We start from the raw sequence: 17895 nt of genomic DNA on the forward strand, positions 1-17895 counted from the left end.
ATAGAAACAAAAATATTTTTGTTTTTAAAAACTAATTTTTGAAATTCATTTCTCAAGTACACCCTCCCCCTACTTATGTATGCATTGACCTCAATGTATAAAGAAGTAAATGAAATTGATGAGAAAAAGGTAGAATATTACCATTGATGCCGAATATCAATATTTTGATCTTTCTCTGTCATATCAAGGTTAAGCTCACAAAATAGAGAAAATCAAATACAATTAGTTCAAATCAAAATTAATCCTCATAATCAACATTAGTCCTCATAATCATGTATCAGTATTTTATTTTTATTTTCTTAGGTATTTTTACGTCAGATCCCCAAGACGTAATGTGAGTCTTTTAAAGTCAGATTCTCAAGACTTTTGAGTCCTTTATAGTCAGATCCTCAAGACTAGTATTCCCACCCACTAGGTTTCACTTTGTAAGGATTCTTCTGATATCTCTCAGCAGGTGATTGACAAAAGTATACCTTGTACCAACAATTTTCTCTTAATGGTTGTAACCCAAGACAAGTTTTAGAATGGTAATTCTTACACCAAACTAGCTTACGCACTATCCTCTTATGCGCAAATGAACTTTTACCGAACCCTACACGAGCGATAGAAATAATCTTCATTTGAAGATCAACGGGGAGTAAATCCCACAAACTAACAGGTGGAGTGATAGGGTTATATACTAAAAGCGTTACTTTTGTATTAACTCTAATTCTTTATATTTTGAATGAGAATCATATGGACAAATGTTATGCATATTATATATGTTATTAGTTATATGCATGTGTCTAATACTTTATGTTGTAGATGATATGGTGTGAACACACAGAAGATCATATCATCAGTATCTTATAAAGTATAAGTAATCGTTCAAAACCTAGATGGATTTGGACAAACCATTGGTACGGTTGTAGTATAATCTGGTATTAGTCTATCTTGACTATAGGATTACACTAGTACACTTTGTGTGTATTGAACAGAACTAAGTGAGGTTGTTTCTCTTTATACTGACTATATAAGAGAACAAACGCCTCTGTTATTATGGATGCTTGTTTTCTTAATCCGTATATAATAACGGGCACTTAAATGCATTGTACATTACTTTAAATCATCAATGAGTGAGATTCATTTGTGAATCAACAAACTCGATGGATTGGGTAATGACATTGTATGTAAGGTGTGTTGTTGATTATAAAAGGAATCCGTGGCCCGCAGGAAGTCAGGTTGATGATGTCCCCTTGAGGAGCTTAAAAAGACTGTCATGTAAACCCTGTAGGTGGATTTGATCCGACATGACAATGAGGTTGAGTGGTACTACTCAAGGACATAAGAAGTTGATTGATGTAGTTGTCAGTAACTTGACTTAATCAACAGGCATTCGATATCTTAAACACATGGAGATCAACGAGCATATAATATGGAGCCCATAAACGCTAACACGTAATTTGGGATTAGGGCGGTAGTGCAAGAATGGCCTTTAGTGGAATAAGTCATTTGTTAACGGACTTAGGCTGTGTGTTCTGGGCGAACATGGGAGGCCCAAGCTTGTCAGGAGGCCCAACCCTAATTTCTCCTCATGGTCCCTGTTGTAGCCTATAAATAGAATCCTTTTTCTCTTGGCCGAAATAACTATTCACTGGATTGAAAAGAGAGGCAAGAAAAGATAGATCCAAAATTGGATCTAGCTTTGTGAGAAAGAAGGGGGTTGGTAGATCGTTTCCCACACAACTTTTTTTTTTGCATGCAAGTAGGGATATTTTATTACTTATAAAAAGAATGTTACATTGAGAGAAGGAATACAGCTAGAGAGATACCAAGTTAATGTATCCAGCCTAGCTAAACCGGCAATAAGGCCTATATGGGCTTTCGATGGCCTTGATGTAACTCGGTCTGGTCGAGCTCCAAAGAGAGTCTCATCCTGGATCAGAGAAGATCCTCTCTTTGCAACAGCATCGGCGCCAAAGTTGGCCTCCCAGAAGGTATGGGACAGGCGCCAGTGCACAAGCTTTTGTGTTGCTCTAACCCAACGAGCTTTAAGAAACCATGGCATGTTGCCTCCACTAAACGCCTTAATCGCTGTTGCAGAATCGCTCTCAATCCAAAAGTGTAGCCATCCTTTGCCAATTGCTACTTCCGCTGCTAAGACAATTGCAAAAAACTCTGCGTCAAAACTGGTGGTAACCCCCAGACCGTAGGCTTGAACTCCTAGTACTTGGGCCTCATGGTTCCGAAAGACAATGCCCGCGCCACCAATCCCTGGATTCCGGATGGAGGAGCCATCGGTGTTCACTTTCATAGTACCCAATTCTGGAGGAATCCAACTTACCTCTTGTATGTGCTTGGGGACGGTCCCCTTAATTTTGAAGGCATGCAGCACGGCTAAGTCCTCTGGAATATTGAACATGTAACCTGAAGCTACCTTACCCAAAGCTGAAACTCCCTTTATGACTTCATTTTTGATGTGCGACTTGCTTAACTTCCTGTCCTCGAAGAATATGCGATTCCTCGTCTTCCAAATTTGAGACATCAGGTGGGCAGCTGCAGAATTCCATAACTCTTTCCTGATTGGGCTCAGAGTTCGGGGGGCAGCAAGAATACCTTGATGACGTACTTATGGCTGGCTTTACCTTGTGGACTCCAAATAGCCAAGCCCATAACTCCTTAGCGATAGGGCAATCCCATAGGATATGGCTGGCTGTCTCCTCCTCTTGTTTGCAAAGACGACATCTCAATACCATGTGAATTCCTTTTTTCCTGACCTTATCATCAGTAGGGACAGCCTTGTGAATAAGCTTCCAAACGGTACTTGCGGTCTTAGGGTGCAAGTATTTATTCCAGCCATACGGTGCCACCCCACAGCTTGTTCCTTGCTCCTGACGGTCTCAAAAGCCTCTTTTATAGTGAATCTGCCATCTTTCGTAGGTTTCTAGATTCTAACATCTTCATTTTCTCCTGTAGGTGGCGGTAACAAATTAAGATCAATATCGCCTCTTGCATAGACTTGCTTCACTTGATCAGGGATAGACCAATCGCCCACAGAAATGATGTCGGATACCTTAGCTTTGAGGTGCTTCCAGTTTATACCTTGAACCTGATCTACTACAGAAATTCCAGCCCAATTCTCCTGCCACAGCCTAATTCCCTGTCCCTGACCCACAAGCCACCCCAAATGCGGAGACATCTCTCTAAGGGCCCATCTAATACTAGGCCATATTGAGGAACTTTTGAAATAAGAAAGCCATTCTCTCGAAACCATGGTGAATTTAGCCTGCATATACAAGCTCCATTCACTTTTCCCAGTGAGAAAAATCCAAGCAAGTTTCATGAGTAGGGCTAGATTCAGCTCGAGAAGTTTCCTGAGCCCTAGCCCTCCTTCCTTGAGAGGTTTGCAAACCTTCTCCCATTTAAGAGTAATACCTTTCCTAATCGTGGGATCCCCCGACCAAACAAAATTCCGTATAGCTGTTTCACAGTCTTTGATACACTTTGAGGGCCATTTGTATACGGACATGTTATATACTGGGAGACTATTGAGAATTGATTGGGCCACTACCACCCTGCCCTAAAAAGAAAGCATTCTTCCTGCCCAACCACTTGCTCTTCTCTTCACTTTATCCACCAAGAGTTGTATACTAGCTTGAGTTCTTCTACCTTTAAAAAGCGGAGCGCCTAGGTATTTCTCAGGGAGAGAACCTTCAAAGATATCAAGAAAATCTATAACTTTAGCTTTCTTGTTCCTATTCATAGCACCAAGGAACAACTTGCTTTTAGACTGGTTGAAATATTGGCCGGCGGACTGCTCATAGCTGTTAAGCAACTGTTTAAGAAGCCTAAGGCCCCGTATGCCTCCATTAGCGAATATGAAAACGTCGTCCACGAACAAAATGTGGGTGGGGCTAAGGCACTTGCCCGCTGCTGCCATATGCTTTATCTTGCCATAGTGAAATAGCCCATTTAATGCTCTACTGAAGACATCTTCCGCTATATCAAAGAGGATCCCCCTACCTGAGACCTCTACCAGTCTCAAAGAAACCACATGGACCACCGTTGATAATAACAGAGATATTGGCACTTTTGAGAAGAGTGGAAATCTAGGAGCACCATTGGTTGCAGAAGCCAAACCTTCTAAGAACTTTTAGCAGGAACTCCCAACTGATAGAATCAAAAGCTTGAGTAATGTCAAGCTTGATGCCGACGTTGCCACCTCTAGTCCTCTTGTCCAACTCATTCACCATTTCTGAGGCAAGAGCAATGCCCACAGTACCTGTTCTGCCTTGAATAAAAGCCAACTGTTCTCCACTAATGATCTTACACACAATGGATTTAATCCGCAAGGAAAGAATCTTAGTAATAATCTTGAATAAGAAATTACTAAGGCAGATAGGTCGGAAATGATTAACTTCAACAGCATTCGTAACTTTCGGCACTAGGACAAGAAAGCTAGAGTTCATGCCCTTGGGGAGAACATTATCTCTAAAGAAAAAAATGACCGCATGACTAACGTCCTGTCCAATGATACTCCAGAAGGTGTGATAGAAAATGCCTTGGAAGCCGCCGAGAGCCCTCGAGCAATTGCTTTTGCATCCATAGCTTAACACAACACCTCGACCTCATCTTTGGTTGGCATGGCTAAAAGAGCAAAGATTATCTTCCATCAGAACCGTGTTCGAATCAAATTCATCGTAGCTTCATCCATCTCTACTGGTTGGTGCTTGTACTTTTCCTGATATTCCTCCATAATAAACCCCTTTATATGGTCTTGTTGTGTAAGAAAGCTACCTTCTCTGTTCTTTATTTCAATGATTTGTGCTCTTGCCTGTCGCATTTTGATGGTGGCATGAAAGTAGGCCAAGTTTTGTTCACCGTGTAAAGCATCTGAGACTCTGGATTTCTCCTTTACCATGGTAGTAAGAACATTTGTAACTTCCTCAATTTTCGATGCCTTATCAAATTCCATTTGTTATAAGGTGGAATCTGTAGGGTCATGCTCTTGATCTAGCAGAATCTGATCCATTTCCTCTTCCAAGCGCTTAAGATGCTGGGATTGATTACCAAAGACTTCAAAACTCCAGCTTTTCAACTTTTGCTTCAGCCTTTTTAGTTTTTTTACAACTTTCCTGATGGGCACATCATATAGGGGCTCGTTCCAGCTATCCGCTACCACCTCCCTGAGAGTATCATGAGAGAGTCAGGCCTTTCTGAACCGAAATGGTATGTTGTGGGGCTTAGGAATGCAAGCGTTCCAGCCCACAATTGGACTATGATGTGAGAGCTTTCGTTTGAGAATTTTGCTCCTCCATCATACATTTCCTTTCAACCAATCTTGGTTCACCAACATTCTATCTATCTTCTGAAGCATACATTTGCTACCCCATCTCTTATTACACCAAGAGTATTTAAACTCCGAGGTGGTGGAATCAATGAGAGCCTTTGAGTGGATAAAATGATTGAACTCATCCATATCCGATATACACAGAGTTCCACCCCCTTTCCTTTCGGCTATTGAAGTAACAATATTGAAGTCCCCTATCACTGCCCAAGCTTGTCCGCTAGTACCTAGCAGAGAAAGCTCCCCGCCAAAGCTGATTTAATTTAATACCATAAGAACTGCTTGCATGCACAAAAGTCAGAAGAAAATTTCCCATTTTTACTGTAATCTGCTGCTGGGATAAATTTATGAGGGTAGGAGTCATACCCTCCCTCCAAAATAACCATATATTGCCTACCCTGTGAGGGGTGTTATTGTGATAGAAAATCGCGACAAAACCATGTTTACTCAACAATGGCGAAGTACGTTTGGTGGCTTGATAAGAGGTTACGCTTATACGAGAAAGTCGGGGTGGTGAGATAAGACAAGCTCCTCAATATGGTACCAAGGTTCCTGTCTTTTAACTCCCCTAGCATTCCAGTACAATGTATTCATTTGTGGGTTGATGAATTTGCCTTCGCCCTGGTGCTCGATGCAGACAGATTCTGCACCTGCCACTTAGGCTTATATCTTTTCTTTGAACTGGCTTGTGCCTCATCCTGTTCCACCTAATCCACCCAATTCCCTTGTAGCAGAAAATCAGCTTCCTCAAGGACCCAAAACCTATTTGGAGAGGCCAAGTTATATTCTTCAGAATCTTGATTCACTCTAACCTGTGGGTCAGGTGTAATGGACTCCTTGGCCTTGGCTACGTCAGGTTCATCCAACGCCGAAGGGGAAAGCAAAACCTCTGTAGCTGTTATCGATGTTCTAGCTGTGATTGATTCATCTCTTTCCTGGTTGCGATGCTCAAATCGTCCATTCCATTCACAGCTGCTATATCACCTACTATGGAGTCGGTCTGGGCATCATGGAGGTGTAGAGCCACAACTCTTCCAATCGACCCAATCCCACTCTCAACAATACCAACTACACAATGTTCTCGGGCAGCCACTCCAGCTGAGATGGTGGGTAGAGTTTCTTGTTAGCCTTGGACAGCTACCTCCTTGCCATGACGCTGTTAAGAAATGGCAGAGTGGATCATTGGGTCTAGGTTACCTTGATCCATTGCGTTCTGGCTTGCTACTGAGCCCATGGTGCCCTTGGCCTCAACATTTATATTTACTATTAACTGCTCTATCTCTGATATTGGCTGCTCTATCATTGGCCTCATCAGTTGGTCCTCATCCCCCGCCAAACCGGCAAACCTATTCTGAACCGGCAAATCTGGAGCTTTCTCGGAGTTTTTTCTCTGCCAGGTATTCATCCCTTGTCTACTAGTCTCTCCGGCATGCTTTTTTTTCCCACGCCTCTGGACAAATTTCTCTCCCATTGGTTCGGTGGTTGTATTAACATCCACTACCACCTCCTTATCCTTGTTTCCTTGCCCGTTGTTTCTTTGCATATCACTACGGAGCTTCCGACATTTCGTAACCAAGTGGCCCACAATTTTGCAGTGGGTGCACATTTTCGGTAGTTTTCCAACCTCTACCGTTTACCAAAATTGGGCATTCTTAGTCCTGACATAAATTTGATCAGGAATAGGTTTCAACAGATCAACATCCACCAAAATCTTGGTGGAGTATCCATATTCCCTATTCAGAGTTTTCTCATCAATCTCCATAGGATAACCTACTCCTCGGGCAATAGACCTAAAAGATTCTGGCTCCCAATATTCCTGCCCCAGTCCAGGCAGTCTGATCCAGACAAGTGCCTGAGATTGACGTTGGCTGTCTGGATTGAAGTTTGGCGTCCACTGGCTAATTCTCATAGGAATTTTGTCAAACTCCCATGATCCCTTCACCCAAACCCTGTTCAAATCCTCAGCTTTCGAAAATGTCAAAAAAAGGTAACCCTTTCCTATAGGGATAATGAGACATTCATTGGACGTCTGCCATAGTTTCTTAGCTAGGATATACACCCGTTCCAGTGTCACCTTTTGTAAGTCAATCCTACCCACCAGACAATGTTTGCAAAAGAGAAGACCTTTTTCATAAGCTGTTTCCTATATTGTGATTGAAGGGTACTCCCCCATCCTCTCTGGATTTGGAAGCCCAGTCATTTCCATTGGTTGTTGGATATGTTAAGTTGCAGCCTCAACATATGATATTTTGTTTGAGCTCATCAAGGGAGCTACTGCGTTACTTCCAGGTAGATTATCTTGTGGCGCAACTGGAACTGTACCTGAAACCACAGGCATTGGCACACTGGGATTTTCCAGTTCATAGAGATTCATTCTTGGTACCTTGCGAACTCACACTTTCAGAAGTGGAGGATTTTACCGTGAAGTAAACCAAGAGAGGGGTAGCTATCTTGGGCAAACTTACACTGTGAAGTAGTGAAGGATTTTACTAGCCAAAATAGCTAAAAAGAAGGCTTTCCTGAATGCGCAGTTTGAGGGAGTGTGGGATTTCACCGGGAAAGCGCAAGGCACAGACGAGAAGGTGAAGAGCTCAATATCGCTATTTTGTTTCCTGAAAAGGTTGGAAAACGGGATGTAGAAAGGATATAACATCCAATCTATTCTAAATGAATACAACAGAAAATCAAGGGGTTGATTGTTGATTCGGATTCATAGCTATTGGATTCTCAGAGATTACATCTTAGCCGATTCTAAAATGTATGTTTTCTATCCAAAATTGTAAACCCTATTAATTCCGCTGCGCGTGGGTTTTCGCGATTTGTAGAAATTTGCATTCTGAAATAATGGTTCCTACATGGTGAACACTTAGGTTTCCATCTCAAAACTGATCTCTTGACGTCAACATGCTTACTTCCTGTAGACATTTTATACTCGGTCTACTAGAGTTATGAGACTTTGACTCTGGCACTTGCAACTCCTCTCAGTAAAGGATAAAGTTATGAAAATCTGAGGGCCCAACTATCGGTGGCACTTATACTAATGAGATCCTAAGGAGTCAAGCTTACGACGCTTGGCTTCCTCATGCAAAAAACTTAAACTAGACAGAGTAACAGGTTCAACAAGACATAGAATGTAATCTTTAAGGTGTGTAGGTAACTTACCCCAATTTTCCGCTTCAACAGTAGTCTGATAAATCGGATCCTTGAGCAAAACGGCCTCCACGTCTCCAGTAGTTTACTCCATAAAAGGCTTCAGTCGATGAGCGTTGACTTTGAAACGAGTCCTTCTCTTTATATCTTCTACTTCAATAGCTCCAAAAGGTGTGGCATGTCTTACTACAAACGGTCCCATCCATCTAGATCTCAACTTTTCAGGGAAAATTTCTAGACGAGAGTTGTAGACCAGAACCTTTTGTCCAGGTTCAAATTCTTTCTTCAGAAATCTTCTGTCATGTAATGTTTTAGTCTTATCCTTGTAAATCCTTGACTTATCATAAGCATCACTTCTCAATTCCTCTAATTCACTGATTTGAAGCTTTCTCCTTTCTCCTGCTAAATCTAGGCTAAAATTCATCTCTTTCACTGCCCAGTAGGCTTTATGTTCTAACTCAACAGGAAGATGACACGCCTTTCCATATACCAAGCGATAGGGTGACATCCCTATGGGTGTTTTGAATGATGTTCTATATGCCCATAGTGCATCTTGGAGTCTAAGAGACCAGTCTTTCCTAGAAGGATTAACTGTCTTCTCCAGAATACTCTTGATTTCCCTATTCGAAACTTCTACTTGACCATTATTCTGAGGATGATATGGTAAAGCTAGCTTGTGAATTACTCCACACTTTTCCAAAGATTCCCAAATACTCGGTTACAGAAGTGAGAACCGTTATCACTGATGATGGCTCTCGGTGTTCCAAATCTTGGTAGAATGTTCTTCTTCAAAAAGTCCACGATGACTTTATGATCGGCGGCCTTTGTAGGAACTGCTTCAATCCACTTTGAAACATAGTCCACAGCCAGTAGAATGTAGGTGTAACCAAAAGAAGGCGGAAATGGTCCCATGAAATATATACCCCATACATCAAAGATTTCTGAGATAAAGATCGGTTATTGAGGCCACTCGAACCTTTTTGAGGTCTTACCCAAAAATTGGCATCTCGGACATGCTTTCCAACAAACATTTGCATTTTTAAAAAGAGTAGGCCAATAGAATCCAGCTTGTAATACCTTGTCTGCAGTACGCTGCAGGCCAAAGTGTCCTCCGCAAGGCTGATCATGACAGAATGATGATAGAATAGATTCCTATTCCGATTCTGGGATGCATCTTCAAATAATCTGATCTGAACACTTCTTGAATAAGTATGGATCATCCCAAAAATAATATCTGGCCTTTGAGTAGAATAAATCTTTTTCTTGCTTGCTCCAATGCGATGGTACCTTGTCGGTCACAAGATAATTTATATATGGTCGTATTCATGGTACTACGATATCTTGAACAACCTGTTCATCAGGAAAAGTCCATGATTTGTTAATTGTCTTTTTGTATTCTCCACTAGCAATCTAGAAAGGTGATCAGCAACGACATTCTCTGTTCCTTTCTTATCACGTATCTCCAAATCAAATTCTTGTAAAAGTAGTATCCATCGGATCAACCTAGGCTTGGCATCCTACTTAGGGAGTAAATGACGCAAGGCAGCATGGTCAGTATAGACTATTACCTTTGAACCTATCAGATATTGATGAAATTTGTCAAAAGAATAGACGACGGCTAAGAGTTCCTTCTCAGTGGTAGAATAATTAATCTGAGCTCCATTTAGAGTCTTGCTAGCATAATAGATTGCGTATGGAACTTTCTTGTCTCTTTGTCCTAGAACGACTCCTATAGCATAATCAGATGCATCACACATGATCTCAAATGGTTGGCTCCAATCGGGCGCACGAATGATTGGTGCTGAAGTGAGTGCTTCCTTCAATTTCATAAAAGCTTCGACATATGAGGTATCAAAATCAAAGACAACATCTTTCCCTAATAGATGTGACAACGGTCTTGCAATTCTGCTGAAATCCTTGATAAATCGACGATAGAATCCTGCGTGACCGAGGAAGGCACGGATATCTTTGACAGTTCTTGGCTTGGGTAGATACTTTATAATATCAATCTTTGCTCGATCTACTAGAATTCTTTCCTTTGAAACTTGGTAACCCAACACTATCCCTTCCTTTACCATGAAGTGACACTTTTCCCAGTTCAGAACTAAGTTGGTATCGCAACAACGTTTAAGGACTAAGGAGAGATGGTGTAGACAATCCTCAAAAGATTATCCAAAAACTGAAAATCATCCATAAAAACTTTTATGTATTTCTCCACCATGTCGTCAAAAATACTCATCATGCATCGCTGAAAAGTGGTCGGTGCATTGCATAGACCAAAAGGCATACAACGATAAGCGAATGTTCCGAATGGACATGTGAATGTGGTCTTCTCTTGGTCCTCAGGGTGAATATGGATCTGAAAATATCTTGAGTAACCATCAAGAAAGCAGTAGTAATCTTGTCCAGCTAATCTTTCTAACATCTGATCGATGAAAGGCAATGGAAAATGATCTTTTCTCGATGCGCTATTCATCTTTCTATAATCGATGCAAACTTTCCATCCAGTCTGAATCCTGGTTGGAATCAACTCATTGTTCTCATTCTCGATCACTGTGGTTCCAGACTTCTTCGGCACAACTTGAACTGGACTAACCCATTGACTATCAGAAATAGGGTAGATAATGCCGGCGTCAAGGAGTTTGACGACCTCTTCTCGAACTACTTCCTTCATCTTCGGATTAAGCCTCCTCTGTGGTTGCTTAGAAGTATTTGAATCCTCTTCCAAATAAATTTTATGTTGAACTATCATAGGGCTGATCCCCTTGATATCATCAATTGTCCAACCAATAGCTATCTTATATTCCTTTAAAAGTGATACTAACATGGATTCCTGCTTCTCAGTCAAATCTAATGCAATGACTACTAGGTAGGTTCCCAAATCTCCCAAGAAAACATACTTGAGTGTAGACGGCAAATACTTCAATTCTAGCTTAGGCGGTTCCTTCTTAAGCTCTTTAGATGGTCTATCAAGCGTAGGCGATTCAAGCTTTGCTTTGAACTTGCTGTCATCCATGACAAGTGATGAATCCAAAATCGTATTGATTGCCTGGACACTAAGTTCCTCACAGTCGGAGTCTGTCAGAGCTTTCAATAATTCATCAGCAGGATATGAATGAGTCAGATAATCCTGTGCTAACGCTTCAATCATGCATACCTCATTCACAGCACACACCTCCTATGGTTGTTGTAACATATGGAAAACATTGGTCTTGACTCTCATATTACCAAAGGATAACGTCATATTACCGTTTCGACAGTTGATGAGTGCATTTGTAGTAGCCAAGAATGGTCTGCCTAGAATGATTGGTATCTACCTACCAGATGTAGGTTCTGTGTCAAGTACTATGAAATCAATCGGATAATAGAAACCTTCGATCTTGACTATGACGTCTTCAATGATTCCTCTAGGTATCTTCACTGATCTATCTTCCAACTGTAAAGTAACATCAGTCAGTTTTAGATCCTTCAAGCCCAACTTCTCGTAGATGAAATATGGTAGAAGATTCACACTGGCACCTAAATCTAATAAAGTTTACTCCTCCAAAGAATCTCCAATTCTACATGTAATAGTTGGACTTCCAGGATCTTTCAGTTTCACAACCGCTAGATTCTGTAGGTACGATGAATATTTTTGAGCGATAAAAGCTTCTTTCAAAATGTTGGTCTTCTTCTTCACTAGATCTTTCACGAATTTGGCATACGAGGGAACTTGCTTGATGGCAGTTAAAAAATGGGATATTAATATGCAAATTCTGAAATACATCGCAAATCTCCTTGTATTGGTCATCCTTTCTGGTATTCAGTAGTTTCAAAGGAAACAGTGCTGGCGGATTCTTCAATATCAGTTCTCTTTTTTCGGCTTCGGTTGGCTAGGTAATAGATAGTGGAGTGATGGGTGGAGTCACTCGTGATGGCTTCTTCTTACATACTTCCACAGTAGTTCCTTTAACTTCTCTTTCAACAATTACTTTAGTTGGTGGCACAACATTATATATATCTGGATTGTTAGAACTGGGTGGGATGGTGGGAACATAAGTTACCTTAGGCTTCGTAAAATCTTTCCCTGGTTCATAGACAATCTTGTTATCAACTTTCTTGCCTGACCTCAGAGTGGTGACATAATTAACTTGGTCATTCGACTGAGTAATCTCCAGGTTATCCACCTACAAGACACCTCTTCCTTTCGAATTTGGCTCCGGCTGGCTTGGTAATGCTCCTTTCGATCTTTCTGTCAAGGCGACAATGATTTGCCCTATCTGGCCTTGAATGACACTAAAGTTATTCTCCAACTTCTGGGTTCTTTGATTTATCTGTTTCAGCTCATTGACAATGGTGGTGATAGCTTCTTCCATATGTGGGATAACTGCTTTGCTCGACTGAGGCGTAGGGGCAATGTATCCACTCATAAGATCTGGTACTAACTCTCTGTTTGTGTTGGCTTGGTATTACCGGGTTCGTATGATTGTTGATTTATGTATGGTTCTTGGCAGTCTTGAACCGAGCATCGGTTATTCGAATTGATTAGACTCATTCTCAGAATCCTAGAGGAAAAATTCCTCGATTTGTAATTTGTGGCTTCCAATAATTAAATCTTCTATGATTGAACTGGTTATTTCTTCCTAAAAAGTTGATACTACATGCCTTTGCATTAGTATCCAGATAGTACGAACACTCTTCAGTGGTGTGGCCTTCATCAGAACATAACTCATAAATGACATAACAAGGCTTGGATGGCTGAGGTTTAGCTTGGAAATTGTTTGCCTTCGGAGGATTCATAAAGAATTTATCAAACTTCTTGTTCAGAGTTTCAAGTCCTGTTGATAAGCTTGCCATAATTGATAGCATCGCTTGATCTGGGTTTTCACGAACTTGGTTACCAAATTGCTTCGGCACCCCCTCCACTCTAGCTACGTCCTCGTTGCTAGTACTCCATTGTTGAGTGTCTTCAGCTAAATTCTCGAGAAAGTTGTAGGCTTTCTCTCCATCCAATTATGTAAACTTACCTTGATGCATCGATTGAATCATCTGCTTATTCATAGTAGAAAGTCCTCGAAAGAAAAAATGAGCCAGTGTACTCTTATCATAACCATGATGTGGGGAGACTAGCAGATTATTGAATTTCTCCCAGCTTTGATGATATTCTTTAGTCACCTTCCCTTTGAAATTGTTGATGGCTTGTTGCATGGCATCTGTCTTCTGGGGTGGGTAGAACTTGTTTATAAACTTTGTTCTCAACTTCTCCCAGTTGTTAATTGAATTGATCGGCTGCACAGTTAACCATTCGGATGATTTGCCTTCAAGTGAGAGTGGAAAAAGAATTAACTTGATACTCTCATCCCTGATATTCTGGTTCTTAAAAGTCCTGAGGACTGATAGAAATTTGTTCATCTGAACATAAGGCTGAACATTGTCTAAACCATTGAACTTTAGAAGCATAGAGATTACTGATGCTCTAAGTTCAAACTGGTTAGCTTCTGTCTATGGAAAAACAATACTGCTAGGTGGGTTTCTAATGATTGGCAAATAGAAATCACTCAGCTTCTTCCTCGGTTGTGCTTGCATGGGTGGGATAGCTTCAGGATTATTTGGGTTTATAACACCTCCATCATTGCGTGGGCCATTGTATCAATCTCGTCTAGTATTCTTGTGAGTCGATTGTTAAACCTTGTCCACTGTTGTGTTCTTACGGGACGAGGATATGGATGATGGGGCATACACTAGAAAATGCTATGCGAAAATGATGAAAAACTATCCTACTATGCTTGAATGCAATTAAACTAATATGCAACTATTATACTAAAATACAAAACTACTTTCCTTCAACTGGGTTGGGCTTTGCAGCTAGTATCTCGCCCGTTGTCTAAAGATGTTTCTTCTAGGGTTATGGTGAATCACTTGGATTGCTTAAATACCACTGCCCACAGACGAATGTCCGTTTGTCAAGATTCAGACAAGAAACACTAGAGTTTGATGTTTCACTGTGTTGGCTTATAACTTCAATTGTTGAAAAGGTCCTAATTGCAATTATACTAGAAATCAATAATAATCAACTACGATGCAACTATACCAAAAATGAAATAAAAAGAATGAAGATTCGACTAACCTGGATGGTAGGTCTTGTCTTCGAGATGTCCTTCAAGCTTCTCTCTTTCTCAAAAGGATGGATGATGCGGCTAAAATTACCTCAAAATCTAAAGTTCTAATCTTGAAAGAAAATATTAAACATAAACAACTTAAAATGGCAGCGGCGCCATTTGACATGCGCTCCTTTTGTGTGTATGAGATGGTATATGGATGATGTAGATAGATTATGGTCGTTGAACAAAATAGAAGCGTATAAAAACCTAATTATCCCTCAGTAAGTAAAGGATGAGTAGGATATCGTTCCACTTTTAAGTGTATGTTATGTGAAGGATAGGACTGGAAAGGGGGTTTGAGGGATTAAAAACTATGATTGTAGAGATTTTAGATTCTAATGCTAAACTAAACTAAACTAATTAAACTATTGAGAATTTATAGGAGAGAAAATTCAAGAGATTAGAATCTACCATTACCTTTGATCTATGATCTTCTGTTTCATGGTTGTTCTCACAAGTTGACTATAATTAGGCAATCGAGCGAGTGCCGATACCCTCTTGGATCTAAAACATCATTGATTTAATAACTTTACTTAAGGTTGTTCCTATGTTTATACTATTAATATCTTTTTTCCTTTTATGTAAGCTCGGACAGCCATTCAATGTATTACCGAGAGCAACATCAAGGAGTACTTCCTAATAGGGCGGCCATTCAATGAATCACCACTTAAGGCAAACACAGAGAATACTTCCCCTAGGTAGCCACTCCCTGAGCTACCCCTTCTAAGGCAACACAAAGAATACTTCCTTAACTCTAAAGAACTACACTCTAGAAGAAAAGTACAGAACATTAGCATGATATTAATATTGCAAAACATAAACCCTATTCTATACTTCTATCCCCTGGTGTGGGCAATGGAACTAATAACTAAAAACATAAAGAACTAACCTGATTAGAGAACACCATGAACCAGAAGAATCATTAAACCCTAAGCACCGGCTTCATCTCCTCCCTTGAAGGAGAAGATTAACCTTCCATAAAGAAGGAAGAACATGAAGAACGAGAAGAAGAAGAGTCGAAGAACATAAGACTAAAAAGACTACTTATCAAGACTCAACTAGTTAAAACCGAATCTTTTATTATTAATCTCTCTCTGCCTCAAGTTCTGGAGACAAGAATGTAAGTGAATTGGCAAGTTTCATGAGGCACTTAGGTCCTCTATTTATAGGGGTTACAATGAGTTCTAGAAGCATCCCAAATCGTGGTTTGTTTCCTAATACAAATCAACTTCTTCCAAAGTCCAACTTTGTTTCCAAAACAGTGAAAGAAGTGGCTACAGTGTCGGTTCATGCGTCTGGACGCACGATCCTTGCATCTCAAACACAAGAGTCTATTTTTCCTCTTTTGCTCCATCATTCTTTCCTCTTTTGCGGGCTTTGGTCCAAGCAACGAATCCTTTTGCCTTAGGCTTCCAAATATGCTTTAAAATAAGTCCGAGTCGCATCTTTCATAGCTTCAATTCCTTGGCCTTCTCCATGATTGTCCACGTGCTTCCCATGTGATCCTTAATGCTCTGAATTGCTCCGTTTTACCCTTTTTTCTCTAATATTCTACAAAACTCTCTTTTTCACCTATAGAATCATAAAACATGACTTACAAGCACTGTTAGTCCACTAAGATGGCTAAACAAGAGATATAATAGAGAGTTAAAATGCACTTTTTAAGCACTTATCAAATATGATGGAAATGACTGAGTAAAAATAAATGACATTGATTACAATAGGAAAATTGCACTACACTTAATTAGGGTTACTAAAGGAAAAAAAAATAGAAAACGACAAAGAACGGAAATTTGCGAAATTTAATTTGGGCCATGGCCCGGGTAATGGAGAGGATCCTTAGGTGGGAGAAATCCATTTATAAGATTCTCAATGAAGTCAATCTGTGCAACAGCCCATTGCAATAGGGCGCTCTGTGTCTTGTAAATCTCGGATTGGTTCTCCTTTATGATATTAGGATTTGCCAAGAACTGGTTGTGGCTGTGCAAGAATTGTGCTTGTTCCTCATCGTGCATTGTTTGAAACTCGTGAAATTCAAGAAGATTGGTGATGATGATGTTCTGACGTGTGTATAATGTCATTAGTCCTTAGTGAATTAAACGAAGGCCTTCCATAGGATTAAATACATTGTGTATTGCATTGTCAGCGAAGATGTTGACAGAGGAAAAAGTTTCGCTGGTTTCTGCAGCAACATGGTTCTTTGCAACGTCGGGAGTCCAAGAACCGTTTATACTGACAAAGTGAATGGCGAGAATGTTAGCTATTCTGAGATAGGTAGTAGGAGCAGTAATAGGAAAACCCCAACGCACCATGATAAGTGTCATAATGGTTGGCAAAAGAGCTGACTTTTTCCTGGCACATGCAATCGCTTTCCAGAGAAATTGAATTATGCAAAAATCATTGCTTTTAGTATGCAGGACCTAGAGTAGATGGAGGAGGGGTTTTGTTATTTCGGAATTCTTAGATGTGCCGAGCACATTATGGGCTAACCATTGGATCACAGCTAATTGGTTCTTTTGCAAGGATCGCTGATAAACAATGCAGTTTTTCCAGTTGTATTCACCGTAAATGACAGTTGCAAACATTAGATGCCTTATATTGTCAAATGGTGAATCCTGAAGGTGTACCCTAGGGTTCGTTATGGGAATTTGAAGTACCTCGGAGATGATTTCCGTAGTTAATTTGCACTCGCATCGGTTTGCACGGAAAAAGAATTGCCCGTTTTGGAAATAACCATGTGTATATAAATGCATAACCAATTCTCTGGAATAAACTGCCTCCTTATGATATAATAGAGGGAACCATCCACGACATAAAATTTCAGTGTCAAAATATGGTTGAAATAAACCGCTCTAAAAAAAAATTCCATAAAGTTTTTCTCGGGCATGAAAATTCGAGTAAGGGCCATTGAAGATGGAAGGAATGGAGTGGTGAAGATAATTCAGTGAAAAAGGGAAGATTGGATTGTAGAGGTGTCTAGCCTAGCTATATATAGGCACCAATCCGAAAGTTTAGAAAATACGAATCAAAGTGTCACATGGTAGTTAGACCACGTGTATCTTCTAAAATAATTTTATCAAGGTGTTTACCCAAATGAACGTTTAAAGTCAGATCCCTGAGATTGTGAGTCAGACGTGGGAAAAGATAGAATATATGAGAGAAGGTTTCACAGGGTAGTTTGACCAACTTGTATATTCATAAATCAATTAAACAGGCGCAAAAGTGGATGTAGTGTGGAGGGGAAAGAATAGGGCATGCGACTTCAAGGAGCGACACACT

Source organism: Coptis chinensis, chromosome 2 (assembly GCF_015680905.1).
Source record: "Coptis chinensis isolate HL-2020 chromosome 2, ASM1568090v1, whole genome shotgun sequence".
NCBI lineage: Eukaryota > Viridiplantae > Streptophyta > Magnoliopsida > Ranunculales > Ranunculaceae > Coptis > Coptis chinensis.